This window comes from Homalodisca vitripennis, chromosome 1 (assembly GCF_021130785.1).
Source record: "Homalodisca vitripennis isolate AUS2020 chromosome 1, UT_GWSS_2.1, whole genome shotgun sequence".
Lineage (NCBI taxonomy): Eukaryota > Metazoa > Arthropoda > Insecta > Hemiptera > Cicadellidae > Homalodisca > Homalodisca vitripennis.
This window is the reverse complement of record NC_060207.1, coordinates 189,672,680-189,689,721: the sequence shown is the minus strand read 5'-3', so window position 1 is coordinate 189,689,721 and position 17,042 is coordinate 189,672,680. Positions and strand designations below refer to the sequence as shown.

The window sequence follows — 17,042 nt, the reverse complement described above, 5'->3', positions numbered from 1 at the left end:
GTGGCTTATGGGCAGTGCGCGTTCCAGTAGTATAGTTCGTTGGAGGAAACTTCTCACAGAGTTTAGTATTAGCTAGCCTACCCTATTTTGTCACATTAAAATTGAATAACTAACTCCAAAGTCTGTAGCCTACATCAAAGTTATTACAAAATATTAAAATGGTGTGTATAGTTGTTTGTTGAGTATTTTAGAAGTATTAAACAGTTGTTATATTGAATGTATACAAAAATAGTAAAATATGAATAAAACACTATGGAAATATAAATAAGACTATAAATTTAATATTTTAAAAACACGTTTCTCTGTTAATATGTTTTTCTGTTGTTTTTAATCAAGATTTAATAAACTTATACCAAAACTGCTATTCCAAAATAGTTGGATTTTGATTATTTCAAGTCCTCTTTTATCAAGGCGATACTAATAGGATATTAAACATTTATAATTATTGTATGTCAAAAAACGGAAAGCTGTGCTTAGACTGGTGAATTAATCATATTTGGTATACACAAAAACTACCTAAAACAAATATCAGTCTATTACAGTTATATTATTGTAGCAATATTATCTTGAGGAAACGATAATTGTCCCAAAAAGTCAAAATTTTGATAACTATGACCTATTGATACGTGTTTATTTTAATATTAAATTAAATATGAACACATATTTGCAACAAATGTCCAATTTTGTAAATATTATTTCTAATTACTCGAATTCCAGTTAGAAAAATATAAAATAACCCTATAATCTTGATTATAAGATTATTTTTATTGAAGATAAATATACAAGTCATGATATACAAAATAAAAAATAAAAGTTATTTGATAATAAACGTCGAGTATCACGTTTTTTGTAATCTACACCATTCTCTAATTATATGTTTTGAAATATTTTTATAAATCAAGCAATAAATATTCAATAACCATCTGTACAATACTTAAAACTATAAGTTTTGAGTTTGAACTGCGCTAGTTGTCTAGATATATCGGTCGTCCCTTACACCCCAATACCTCTATAAAGTCATCCATAAGGTTGCTCAGATTTAAGTCACCTATTGCCAACTTTAGAACATTTTGAAATTTACAAAAGTGCCAAATATAATCCTAATGTATATTAAATAAATAAAGATTTCTTAACAAAATATTCATTATTTGATAGACTTGTAAAAGATATAAATTGATCACGTATATAAATTAAATACAAAGCTTAGCCACCAAGGCAGTTATAACATATGTCAATTTGGTCTTTATTTATTTACCTTAACTTAAAAGTACCTGAAGATGGATTCTTCGAATCCGAAATGTACATTGTATCAATAAAAAATACGAAAGAGTAGAAATGTGTATTTTTGTTAGTTATAAGTGAACCTTTCTTCTGGGGCACTATTCTTACGTAATACAATTTTCTTATTGCGGCTGAGTAATAAAGATAAGAACGCCAAAGATTATATAACGCACTAGACAATATGCACCTGTCTTCATATTTCACCTTAATTATAAAAAAAAAAAAACACAGTGTAATGTAATGCAAGAGAAATATGGTAATAACGTTACTAGATTATTGTATTTATATACTGGATTCATATTTTCCACAGAAAAAGATCAAATGCAAAGCAGACATCAGTAAAGCTTGCCACATAAAAGCTACCATATTTAATATCAGTTAGGGGCCACCCATAATACCAGCCAGTAATAAAGTATAGTGATGTCAGTAAATGAAATTTGCTAAGACCAAAAACATTTATGTGATCATACAAGATCACATGGTACAGAGTATGATAGTTTCAGATATTAAATATTTTACGGTTAACTGTTTATTGGAATCATTAAAAGGATTTTCAAAGACGCACAATGAGATAGAATAAACACCAGCGCTGCGAGAGATGTGTAATCCTTTCCTCTCATGTTCTTCTTCTCTCTTTTATTTTACTTTCTTTCGTTGGCAATGAATAAAAAATGTTGTATGTATATATATCACTTCATTGCCCGTGGTTCTGCTACTTAACTGAAAAACTACTTTTAACTATCATCATACAATCATATCCAATCTCAATCGTTGAATCCATCAGCCATTTTAGTAATTTTATGAAATTTTGCTCTTTGAGAAAATGTACGTATAATTCGACAAAGGTTACACAAACCATCCCTAACATTATGTAATGCTCGTGGAAAATTTAAAATGAGAACGTTTCACGCCAGGAGACATTTGGAAAGGTTAATTTAAACCTCTCTAGTGTCAGTCAGCTGTCTGTCTTGTGTACAGTATAAGTCACGTGACACAAACTCACGCAAGCTGTAATGTCACTTAGGCGAGCGCTGTCTCACTGCCTACTCAGTTCAATATTCACTGTAAGTTGGATTAAATAGTCAGTAGTGTATTGTATATGGCAAGTGTTGCGTAACAAAACAAAAAACTGATAGATACATGGAAGATCACTTATTATTTAACTACTACCGTCTAATTCGTATTAGAATAGACTATATGACAACAAACTTTTTAAATAGTTTTTTTGCGTAGCCTATTATGCCTGACTATAATAAAGAGAAATAAATAATAAATAATAATAGTAAAGAATATTAATATGAATAGAAATCGTGAATTTTGTGCAAGCTACAATTTCTGGAATAAATTAATATATGAATAATATAATATGAGTATTATATATAATAAATGAATACTTATTGCTTAGCAAACTATTCAATCAGATTAGGGCTACATGTATATTTAACATTACATGTAACAATACATGACAATACATTCTCAATACCAACAACAATACAAAGATTTATTTGTTAGTAATTTTTTTCATCAAATTGATGGTAAATGTTTATTTATTTGGATATGTCTTAAATAAAAAAATTAAGGTTCAATAAATCAAATCTTTAATAATATATATTTGCACTATAGATTTGTACAGTTTTGCCGACAGTTTGTCTTGTTTGTAACAGAGACAGAGACAAGAAAAGTTGGTTTTTGTTGTTTGCACGTTTTAATACCTGTCACCGCAAGTAACTCTGTCCACAGTTAGGTTGGAGTGATATAGTTAAATAGTAGTATTTACACACTCCCTAGTGTAACGGGTATAAAGAAATATTTATTACATTATGTTTTATAACAGTTGAATTGTGTTAAAATAATAAAATCTTAACCGATCCGTAAATATAACATCAGTTAAAGGTAAGTTCCTTATCAAATATTGCGGTATCATAGAAAGTGTCAAACCAAATCTAATAATTTTTATGGAAAATGGCAATATTTTATAATTTCATTGGAAAAATCAATTAATTTTATTCTAAAATTTTACACATTCAACCCACATCAAAGAGAAGTACCCTCATTTAGAAATACAGTTTTACAAACACACTTCCTTTATTTCTTGCAAGTGTAACTCACTTTATAAACAGTAGAATCGGTCATTCCAATTGGGCGGTCTCCTATTCGAATTCCAAAAACTCGTCCGCATTGTAAAATGTTAAGAACATTAACACCTACCTGCGAGGGGAAGTGTTCATGAAGCACGGTAATGCTGCTCGTCTTGTACGGTAGTTATCTCTGCCTCGTGTCTCATGCATGTGTATGTCTTGGCTTCTGATTAAGGCGGATTTGTACTTATAAAACAAAGTTGTTTCCAAAATGTAGAGACAAGGCAGAGTAAAAAGTTGCAAATACTATGTCATATGCAGACAATATTTAAAATGGTTTTAGTGAAGAACATATTTCTTTCTATAACCTCTACAAGCATACGCCATCCAGAATGTAAGCAATTACAGCATCCAATAATTTCAATCCATTTTAAAATCCAAAAAAATAAATAAGGTACAACTTAATGTACTGATAAAAATTTGAAGTTCACATAAATATGCAAAACATAAAGTAACTTACAATTAGTTGAGTAAAAAATAGAATTGTATCCTAAAAAAAGTTTTATACAATTTCAGGTAGCTCAAAAAGAAATGAACACTTTTGAGCACATAACGTAGCTATGGTGAGAAGGGTTTAATCAAAGTGAATAATGAGTTTACGCTCCAGATCATCTTTTTCTTAGTGCAGCGTCTAAAATCTGACGCTTCAGCAAACTTGACTCCTGGAACCTGGAGTCATGTTCGTCTGAAGGAATCTAAAAAAGTCTATACAGATTTGTAGAAAATATGGTATGAATTCATATGATGATTCGCGTGAATAATCTCACAAGTTTACTATGTTTAAATATAATAAAATTACTATATGGATTTTTAACATAAAAGCTTGTTGTTGTTTCCTCAAAGATGTTATGAATATAATCGAGATAAAAAAAAAACAAAAGCTTTTACCTAGAATACTTTATATTATTATATTTTATTGAATATATATAATATTATATTATTATATATACGTGTGACCGGTTTAACTGTCTCAATGAAGCTGAAATTTCCATTTTCTTATTATTGCTTCTTATAATGTTTTAATACTATAAAATATATTACAATACAAAAGGATACACAGGTAATAACAATAACGAATGCCAACTGTAAGATTTCTAGATTGTAACAAATAATAAACAATAATTAGGTATATTAATACTTCAAATATATCGAAGGATAACCGTATTCAAGAACAAATATAAAATCTCCGTTAATTATGTTTAAAAATGTATAGTTCCCTCAGTAGTAACAATAGAAATGTGAGTAATATTTTGAATAAAATGTTCAACATTTAAGACTACATAGAATTAAACATGAAGATCCGAAGTCTCAAAATGTATTTCGATTTAAAGCAACAGTTATGTATATGTTATGTTTTTACCCATCGCAATAGTAAGCCATATTGCTAGTTCAGGTTTGTATCAATAATAATAAAAAAGTAATCAATTTACCAGACACAATCGCACAGTCTTTCCTGTTCGAATTGATGTTTGGAAACTGCTGATTAGAAGATAATCCGTTTTATAAAGAAAATATAACTGTACCACCCCCCGCCCCAGGAATTTAGATCGGTAAACCAAACCCATAATGTTATACTATGTTTACACACACAAGAAACATATTAGCCTGCTGTAATAATGTCGCTAGAGCTTCTCAACTATGTTGGTGACAATATGTGACAAAGCACAAGCTTATGGAGGAGGCCAGGATATTGTAGGGGCTCACAATATCCGTGCATGTCACTCGTGTTGTTGTCATTGTGTCCCTTATCTTGACTCTCTCTGACATGAAAGTCATGTTTAAGGGACAAATATTTAGGTTTATAATATGCAAATTTGTAAACTAATTTCTACGATTTGTACCGTAAAATTGCTCCTTTACATTTAAGTAACCTGCTGCTATTATTACAACTATATTAAATAAACAGCTATAATAAATATCTAAACTATTAATACAATAAAATAGGAGAAAGTATTTTAAGTATTTGAAACCCATTATAGCGATTAATCTGAAGAGAACAAGAACACAACATATACTTCTCCACAGTTAGTTTGTGACGATGGAAGAATTATGAGTGAAACATGACTGTTTGAACCTCTGTAATCTTTCAGTGACAAAAGAAATCAGTAACACTGCGTTTCGTGACTTGCAATCTGATCCCTTCCTCAGGTGGTTGACTAACCTAATACATAAATACAATAGCCTATATGTTAAAATTTAAAACATCATGTCAATACGTTGTGATACACATGTCAGGATACACAACAGCCATATGTCAAATAAACGTATTTAATAAATACAAAAAAAAAACTAATTATTGAATCCAAACTAAAGAATGCAGGTGACTAATTAGAACTACTGAGGAAACTGTAAAACATTTTTAATGACATAATATGATAAACTTGTGTGCGGCATTGTTTAGTCGGATGATTTCAGTCTAACAAAGGCTTATCGTCGGTAAATTTTAATTTTAAAAATACAGCTAAGACTTATGACTGGCATATATGAAACAATGATGCCATACGCCACAACTCCACATGTTCAATAACAATCTATGTCAGTCTATAACAATGTCTTGCAAGTAATGACGTTAGCAACGTGAGTAAATTATCTATAACATACTCGAGTAATTCAGTTTATTTAAAAAATTATTTATAGCTATAAAGATATATCAGTTAGACCATGTAACAAGAAAGAAAAAGTTTCTTATGGATATTCTTGTAATATTAAAATAATTGATGTATAAGTCAACAGGATTTAACTCACTTTTATGCTACAAAGAACAAAACAAAGCGAGAAAGACAGGAAATTGCCTCACATTGGTAACTTTATTAACCTCAAAGAGCCTGGAGTATTTTAAAGAAGTTTATACATAATGTCATTTAATACGGTTTACTTTGATAAAATAAGAATTTCCGAAACAAAAATATATGTTTCTAAATTTCACGTAAATGACACAAACATGAAATAATAAACTGAAATAAAAAAAGAAATTAATTAATCTTCTAACATGCTAATTTTGGTGGTGGTCGAAATTGGAAGGGGACTTTTGAGTTAAAAATATGCAACTCTATTGTTTTCCTAGATTTAGTTTAGTATAGCTCAATAAACTTAAAACCAATCGTCACCAATATAAATAGTTGGTGGAGCTTTAGAAAAGAAAGAGAGCCTGGAAATATTTCATTTCTGTCTGTCTAATCGCGCGAAATTTCAAAAAATAAAAAACTACAGTCATGAAATTTTGCAAGAAGCTTTATTTTTAAATGAGCAACACTCAGTTTAATGATGGTACATGACACTCCACGAGGTTTGACTGAGCGTTAGCGAATAGCTTTACATTGGTCTATAGGTAATCGTGATGGCAATGATAAAGCAGCCAGACAAATAAAATTCTAAAAACTAAAATCGTCATTTAGATATGTTACATGTTTATTAACAAAGAAAAATAATAGAATGGGACTCTAATATTCAGTCGGTGATCAGATCTGATTTCTAGCCACTTTTGCGTTTTAGTACTTGTCTTAGGTCACCGGCACTTTAATTAATTGGACACTGCTATCCAACATAACTTAATGGACAAAAAATTGAATGTTTTGTGTGTCAAGATATCTTGAGAAATATTTTACCCGTAGATTTGAATTTGAATGAAGGTTCATTTCAACCCAGACAATAAAATGTGTTTTGTGATCAATCGTATTCAATCATGGAATTATGCTGGACGTATTTTTGTGATAATTTGTTTTCTGTATTATCGTCAGCCTGACCATCTTCTAACATGATATTTCATGAATTAAATGAGTTACAGGCTAAAAAGTTTACATGCAACCTCAGCGAAGACTGTTACGCAACGAATGATGTGGTGTACTCCTACCCTGTAACTATATATATCTGAAATGTATAACTATATCACGTTCAAAGAACTAGATAAAGACTGAAATTCACCCTTTAAAGTTCTGTATATGGTTATTTGACGATGATTTAACGTTTATTTACGTACTTTAAGGGTGTTTTAAGTGTGTAAAACTATCGAAAATATAATCAGAGATAAAATGATCATTTAATATTTTTAACCCTTTTTTGACCCTCCTATTTTGATCTTCACAAAAATAGCCTGATCGGTCATCAATTTCATTCTTGGGAGAAATTCTTCTATAGATTTCAAGAAAGTCCAGATTGTGTGCAAATTGGCCCTTGGCTTGTAGACTAATAGTGGTGTTACACTCTAAGAGGTTTATTTGAATCGGAACACCCTTACTTGTGACAATATACCATCAGATGATGAGTTAGAACACTTCAAAGTTTCAATTAAGGAAACATCCTATGTCTCCGTCCCAACCGCATAGTATTAGATATTGATAAAATTGCAGTTACTGAAAAGCTAAATGTGATAAACGTGTCCAATAAGGAATTTATGTGTTTCTGTTAGAATCCAAGGCTGTGTGTACTAGTTAATGAACTACCTAATAACAATAATAGAAACAACAGTGCCGATAATTGTTGAACCAGTTGCTGTGTATCAGAATATGATTTACCAATTCAGAAGTTGTCACTAAATTCATTACGATCTTATGAAACGTTATGAATCTGATACATCAAGAAGGCTGCAGTTTCATCTGAATTTAGTTTATAATTAAATACGGTGGTTTCCTTTAGTTTTACTGTATATAAATTTAGGTTTTGATATATTATTTGTTTAGATTTATGTACACTGAAAATATATTGTATATTTAGTTGTCAGATTCCACAGAGATCGAATTTGTATTTGTTCCGATGGATTCGATTTCAAGATGCTTTTATTTTATTTAGAGTTTTCAGTTTCCCGCACTTACTATTAAAACCGCCTAACTTATTTTCAAAATTGTTATTCAAATATTTGTAAATATGTTTCACCTTAGAATGAAATTTCACTATTTATATTTTTGTGTTATATCTTAGCGATCGATCCATCAACCTTGAATATAAGCCAATACATCAAGACACAGTTACTTTTTCACTTTTATTCCATACCTAATCCACCTCACTTCCCTCGTGAACTTCTTCTGAGACGGTGCCACGCCCAAAACATGACATCGACAAAGAGAAGGAGATCAACTCACATCAAACACAACGTATACCTCTCACCCCAACGGTGCATTACGTGTCTCTACTTCCTTTATAAGTTCCCTTCAAGTAATTCCTCTGTCCAAAGCTGACTTCTCAACCACAAACCACAATAAACGTATTATGTCCAGCTAATCTACCTTAATTACATTGTCAACGTCAACGCTGCAAACAACGGGACATCATCCTAATCCTTTCCCACTACTATTAATCAAGTGACTCTAATTCCCACTTCACCTGCAAGTTCATATCTCGTCTTATTATTTACTGTGATGTAAATCACCTTACGGCGAAAGACTAAGTTGAAAAGAATTTATCACACTTCCCCTGATTAAGACTTCTTTCTTACTTTAACATAAGTGTTTCTTAGAACCCAGTCACTATTTTCAGGTGATAATTTCAAGCATATTAATGAGTAATACAAATAAATAATATACAGATTTATGAAAAGTTTGAATGCCATATAATACACACAATGTGCTACACCTCTACATAAGCGCCTGCCTCCATTGACTGTGCACTTCCTCAAACTTTTTCAACAATGCTGAGTTGATTTACGAAGAAACCTATATGTATATTACTAATAACAAATCTTACGACAAGCTCTAACTCTTGAATCGAAGTTTTCCTTTTGCTATAAAATTCTTCTATAGACCATCCCCATAAAAATAAATAGCATGGGTAACGAAGGTACCAGGGCTTCAAGTGGGCCAAGGGTGCGGGCCACATCGATGAATCCACTTTTGGAGAAACTTTCCAGGAGCGATTCGTTATAACCAGCGTAGAGTTTGAAGTTTCCATTCTGCATGTACTTTATTTTTTTAATAATTATTCGAAGATAACTATTATTACCATATAAATGCTTGATCAACTGTCTGAAATTTTTCAGGGTAGCATGAAGAGTGTAACCTTCGCAGCATTAGATGAATTACAACCTTAAGCCTAACTTGCATTCTTTCAAAGCAAAATGACATCCAGTTTTTATGATACCCAGTAATAACAATTTCGTATATTTACAACCATTATTCACAGCTTACTCTGATCAAAAAATATTCTTGAAGAGATTTGGACATTCTTCCATCCTGTCTAACATGACCAAAGAGAACTTCACGCAAACTTTATACGCCTCATTAAATAATACCTGCACAAAGGTCATCGTCCAATCTAAGGTAGACTGAGATTTTTTCAAAACTTTATTCGCCATATAGTGGCTAAGTCCATATTCCCTTGCTAAATGTTTGATTTATATCTATTGATTTTGTCTGCTCCACATGTTGTGTGCTATAATCGCCGTTTGTAATCTATGATCTTCGGGATCTAGTTTTCCACTTTAACTACAAGTCAACTTTAACAACTGTGTATGACAATTATTTTCATCTAGTGACGTGAGTCTTTCATTTTCTGCCTTGTACTGTTTCTGTACTAGCAACAGCATGTCAAAATTTATATCTAGTGGCTATTTTATCCATTTCTTTTTAATACTTAGTACACCAAAAATAATATAACACATGTTAAAAATATTGATAGACTTTTCAGCTAACATTTTTTTTTTTTTTTTCAAAATATCACTGTCATTCAAAGTACGAAACTTTGTCTTTTCACTAACAAAACTGCCAAATAACAATAGTCAATAAGCAAATCCACATACCCTAACTTTTAGACAGCATCTAACATCTACGTGTGTACTTATATACAGTACTTCCGTTACTCTGTCGTCATACGATCACCTCCATAGATAATACCATGCTGCTACTAGCCGACAGCAGACCTTTCACTTTCAACACTTTCTTTAGATCGATTCTGCGAGCCTCATTCTGCTCACAAATATTTAAAACCCCTTTTAGAACCAACATTGTTTTACAAGTTTTAGGGTGAGATTTCTTCATTAGTGAGTAATATGGAAAATTGTACTATGAGAAAATATCCTGGCAAAAATGAGTATTTGGTGTCATACTTAATACATTATAGTATAATTATATACGGAGTGCCAGAAAAACGAGTAAAAATCGTTCGCTTGGTCTTGAAAGTGTCATAAAACTCAGGTTTTCGCCATATCTAAACTAAAACCTCCTTAAATCATACATTGATAAACTCGAATAATCATTGCACTCTAATCGAAAGAGAAGTTCTAGGGCATATTTCACATGTAACTCAGTAAACTTATAAGAAAAGTTCTAAACTTCCTTATGATCATTTCAGAAATGTAATAGCTATTGGAAGCATCTAATGATTAACATAAATTTATTTTTGCAAACTACTCCGTTTTAATTTTCTAAAACATGCAACAGGATTGTTTATTGTGTTTACAAACACGCTCATTTAACACCATCAAGCCTAGGTTTTCAGGTGGTAATGTTAACAATCTTGGGATAAAGTGATACAATACTAAGTACAAGTCTTACAAAAAACAGTTGAACGTTTTGTAATTTATTCTATTTGAAATTTCTACAAACAAGTTGAAAAATATACAGTACACACGCACTCACGTACAGACATGAGGTAATTCTTGGCACTGATTAGTTTGTTCAACAATAGTAAAAAAACGTTTAGTAATTTAATAATGTCAAACTTTCCATGGATGGCAGGAGAAAAGCTGTTTGTTTAATCCCGAGTGTTGGGCAAAACACCAACTAATCCCAATCGGGCGGCTTAAATCTGTCAACTTGATTTGTGACGTCACTGACAACAGTGAAATATTGCGGGATTACAGGGCAAGCCTTGCTGATATCGTTGGCTCTGCTCTTGACCTCTTGAAAAAATATATGCTATTGATCATACAAATAACATTTATCCAGCGAAATTCTACGTTTCGCTAAAAAATTTTAATTAAATCACAGTGTCACAAGAGATGTAATCAAACCATTTGGCTTGTAGGATACTAATAATGATGTAAAACTCAATATTTACATTCTGTACGATCTCTTGGTGTGGAATTTGAATTCTTCTGAGCGATTTGTCCTTGATTCGGCCTTTTTATATTGGCTGCTTATCAAGAGCATAAATAATCACAACTAGCAAAGATTCCGAGGCTGCACGGAATTAGCTAGCTCCTCTCTTATCCCTCGCAAGGGAATTAAGTATATTCAAGTATATCCTATAGTATGGGTACCATAGTTATTAATACTACCTATCTGATCGTGTTTACATCCTATTATATTGCCGGTAAAATAATAAAGAGAAAGGTTTCATTCACATTATATTGAATTCTGTATATTGAGGCCAATATAGGGAACACTCGCCGTACATTCCAAATCTGAGTGTTATAAATTAACAACTAAACCCACTTTCAAGGATCGAAAGCAATTTCCATGCAAATACTCAGAGCTTAATGGGTAGAATAGTGTACCATACCTGTAATACAGTATTTTATACTCGCTTTTTTTATCTCTTCGCATAATGAGTTATTACAGAAGCGAACTCTTTATGTTACACCTATAATTACATGAAACTTAATTATTTTTCAATCAATTACAATCAATTTTAATATATCCTAAATGTACTATTTTTAGAATAGAATGCATTATCTATTGTTTACGTAGTCGTAAAAGATTATTCGTTCATATTTTAAAATCGATACGGTCATAAATCATGGAATATAACACAGGAAATTATCTGTACGGAAAATCTCTTCTGTCCCGAAGCTCTAATATTTTTCATCCGAAAGCGTCTGTAAATTTTTCAACATTAATATACCGTTTTTTAAAACAGTAAATAAATGTTTATCTAAAAGCCATAAGACCTAAGTTCGTGTTGTATCGACTAAACAAAATCGAGAAAACAATTCTGGAACTGTAATTAGAAGTTATCCTGCAAAGGCTTTAAAGTTTGAATCTCGATCATTGTATTGCTATATAATAACTTGCATTGGCCTATATTTGTTAATGATTATTAATTTCGATGTCAATGTCAGTAAAATTGTATGACTAAACAAGAGTTAATGGGTGGTTAAAGAGAAATTACTTTTTATCTTGCAACTCCGTTTTCCTCTAAAGATGTCTTTGAAAAATATTCTCAAGCATTTCTCTCTTACAAGTTTTTTAATTAGAACTTCAATTGCTCTTTAACTAATTACGTAAAAGCTGTTTTTACCGTAGGCATAATTATTATATTTTTACTATTTCTTAAAATTAGAGATGATTTTCTCAAAGTTTTGTTGTTATTTGTTTGTAAACCTATATGCAGTCGATAAAGTAATTTTCATTAATAAAAATCAGAACAGTGATTTGCTTTGTCAAAGAACGGTTTATGAATAAGTTTTAATTTGACCACGCTTGAGTGATAAGATTACGGTACAAAACCTCTGTATTTCGATTAAAATAACTATTTATAATTTTCTGATCGTTTATTGACCGAAGGTGTTTCATTGTTTAATATATATAGTAGAGACCCAATTTATAAAAATTATAAAGTCCAGCGTTATATAAACACAATTTCAATTAGTGAGAAAAATATATTAGGTTTTTGGTTGAATAATTTTAGAACGATGAACATATATATTCCAGTAAATTAGAGTAAATTTATTTGCTCTAAAATAAATTTACGAAACCTCAGAGATCCAGTGATGATAAGAGATCAAAGTATAACCTATGCTGAAGTTTAGATAATTTGTTTCAATATGTATATAAGTACTATAGTTCCGTGTTGGATTACTATTATTCATTACTAGTATTACTATGGATTACTAGTATCCAAATTGGATAAACATCAAAAACCAATGTTTGTTCAATTTGAATCCAATAGGTTAGTCCAGTTAAACTAACAAGTTATCAGCAAGCATAAATCAACTATGAACAAAGCGAAATGTAGTACACATTTTTGTCGCAGCCCAAAAGTGCTAGGTAGTTTCAGGCCCGTGCCAGGTACCTCGAGAGGGCCAGGAACACAACAGTGGCTAGGGTGAATGTTGGTTTACGTGGTTAAAGGATTGTGATTTTGAAATGAAGGTATAAAGAATGTAAAGGAAGGCGAGAAACTTTTAAAGATGAAGATTTGGAGAACATGCCGGAAGAAGACTCTTGCCAAACACAAGAAGAACTTTCAGCAACATTGGGAGTAACTCAAAAAACCATTTCGGTACTTCAGAACAAGGAAATTAGGTACTACAGTGTAAAAGCCAAGAAGTTTTGAAAGGCGAGTTTTCACGTGGAAAAAACTGCTCCCAAAGCAAAAAAGAAAAATGTTTTTCGCATGTCATAGTTATTTGATATGAAATGTGGAGTCATAAAAAGTGAAAAAATCATGGGAAAGATCGGGCCACGCATCAACATCCTCTGCAAAGAAACACATTCTTGGACCAAAAGTGATGCTCAGTAGTTGGTAGGAATAGGTAGGAGTAGTGTATTGAGAACTAAAGCTTATTTGCTTGTTTGCTGAATTCTAATTTTCATTTGATCCATTTCAAATATTTGCAACCTCTTGGGTCAAAATAAAAGGCAAAGAAGTAGTTGAAATATAATTAATTAGTGTAAGATTATTAATTAAACTAACACATATATGTGTTTATATAATGTTATATAACATTAAGACAAAATAATTTTACATTACATAAATTCCCAAAACATTTACCAGCGTTTATTACTTAGCTCCTTAAGGAATAATAACTAACAAAAACAAATATCTTCACAAATGCTAAGATTTTTTAGTGAATTTACAAACTAAAATGACAATAAGCACCAAAGTCTGAGGGTCAAATATCACAAGCTAGATACATACTACACATACTAAGAACTTAAATACACAAAAACAAGAAGGTAAGGTGAATTGCCTGGTATCACCTTGGAATTTGGGTACCACAAAAAGACATCTAATGTACAAAAAAATAATAGTTTTTTTTTATCTTACGGTTATATAAAATATTTTTATTTAGCTATATTTTAAAATGTCCAAAACATAAAAAATTCTTATTAGTCGAAAGTTTTTTAACTAAATTTTGGAATTTTGACTTTGGGTAGCATTTGGAGTTTCATTTCTTTACTAATGAAGTATCAATATAAAACCCTGAAAAAAGTACATTTAGGACTTTTGTACAATTAAAATGTACATTTACATGACAAGTAAATTGAAAACATTTGTTTGATGATCTGTGTCAACAAACCACTTAAATGAGGTACCAAACTCTCTATATTTACGCTGGAAAATTTTCTCAAAACAATTCTCCATCCCCCAAGAATATCTCTTACGGATATTTTTCAGGTACAAATTATTATCGAATATGTTGTGGGGAGGGGGGTTGAATTACAGTTCAAACTATGTCTATCTTTACTTGTTATACCACTATAATCAGTGGCTCGAATTGCTTATACTTAATTTTTAAAAGATTATGATACATAATTATAATATTATAAATAAATATAAAATGTTTTAAGGCAACTGTCTTGTCTAGAACGTTATTAATTATTACTACGTATTTTATTACCATAAAATGATATGACATTAATACTAATATAATATAAACGAATACTGTATTTCTTGCTCATCTCCTTGTGAGCTAGAGCATGAGAAATAAAGCTATTTTTGACGTGTTCACTCAGCCTATTACATAAAGAATGAACTTTTAGTGTTCAGTCTTACAAGGACGATTTAGCATGGAGGAACTTACTCTTTCTAGTTAGTCATTAAAACATTCATGTCCTCTTGAATGATCTTTACTTAATTCGGGATAGTTTCAAATATTGTATTCATTCCAATGTTTTGATTGAGTTGATGTACATAGTAGACCAAATTTTATAATTTATCCAGTGCGTACTGACAAACATTTATTATTGTGAGGAAGTAATGGACATTTTGGTCCTTTTAAAGGAATACGTAACCTAATTCAAATACGGATTCATATGTTCCAATATATGTCAGTTGTACAGAAAATTTCGAACTGCTAAATAATTTTATTGTTACTCAGATGAGCGGTACATTTTAGTGTGATATTGTATATAAATTTATTGTATTACATAATAAAGCTAAGTTCATTTTCCATTTAAAAAACGATTTATTTATCATAAAAACTCAAGTAATTTCAGTGTCTCACAGCGTATGGATTGCTTGTCGCTAGCTATTCTTGTCCCCACTATGTGTTTTGGGATACAACAAAACTGCTAAATATCGCAGGTTACACTCGCAGATTGTCACTTCTGTGTAAATGAAAGACACTCGAGAAAAAGCGAGACATTCTGTTGATATTATTCAAAAGGAAATATCTCATTCGGAAAATGAAAGCACGCTCTACACGCTCTACACCAGGCGGCGTCTTGACTTGATGAAAAGCTCTGGTTGCTCAACGAAATCTGTTTCGTTTGGATTGTGCAAGAGGTTATTTTTTCAACCCTAATGTTTTTTATGTTTAAATATGAAATGTTCATTTGTTTTAATCGTTTCATCTTTCGTTTCATCGTTTCATTTCCATGTGACTAAAAATAGTCTTTTATATAATTTTAGGAGAGTGTTTATAGTATTTTTGGAGGAACTTCTTTAATTACTTCTTAATGAAAATAACAAACAGTAAAGCTGAAATCATTAGCTTTCCTAAAATTTTTAAAATATTTACAAGAATATAGGAGTAAATAAGAAATGTTACTTGTAATTGAAAATATTTAGTACATACAACTATTATAATAGATATTTAAAAATAAAAGTTTCAAAAACAAAAAGTATCTGTTTTGCCATAATTTGTCTCCTATTTTTAGTGATAATTAACACGTTCTATCGTTAAAGTCTACTTTCATAAGTATTCATTATTTATTTTTTAATATGCATTTGCTGGTTAAAAATTCTATTTATCTCTTAATCAACACTATCTGTATTTGATAAATTATCAAGAAATTCCTTTTGTCAAGTAGGCACCAAGTACAATTGCACCAGTTATGTAGATTCGTACTATTATAACAACGTTAGTTCTAAGGCAATGTGAGGGTGGTTCCATGACTAGTTCCATGTTTTCCACTTCAGACCGCTTCCTAACATTGCTAATACTTATAACTCAACGTCATTGCTGCAAGCGATTAATCAATATAAGCTAAACAGAAACATACAAATAAGTGGACGCACACATGTGGACACGCAAATACCATATGAGTATATAAATTTTATAATTCTAAAATATTGGGAAGCAAATCATTTTATGCAAATCTGCGTTTATTAAAGTAGAATGTTCTTGTCAATCGATTTGATAAACGGAGCAATTACGAAGGGGCAGCAATTAATAACTTTTAGTTTCGAAGTTTGTGGACACTATCTGATATTGACTAGTTTGAGAATTGCCTTGAAGCGTTTGTCAATAGACTGTGTCTGACAGAATAGCTGAGTTAAGAAGAGAAATATCATCACTGATTATAACTTAATACTCATATGAGTATTAGAATTAGTATAATGAGTAGGTGAATTAGATATTACTTATTATCTCAATATATCTCAATTGTACGTAGTATTAGCTATATGATACATTAATATTTGTTTTTAGAACAAGAATATCTTGAGCGTAGTAAAATGTTTTAAAATGTTACAATATGTGCTCAACACATCGCGACCTGAGGTTAACCCATTCATCCATTCAGT

The 17,042-nt window shown here is 30.9% G+C and overlaps 1 protein-coding gene across 1 annotated transcript in view; it reads right to left on the bottom strand.

Annotated features, from left to right (window-relative positions):
- Positions 1–17,042, bottom strand: part of LOC124354347 — a 55,624-nt gene that overhangs the window by 14,481 nt on the left and 24,101 nt on the right. The gene's annotated exons all lie outside the window — the stretch shown is intronic.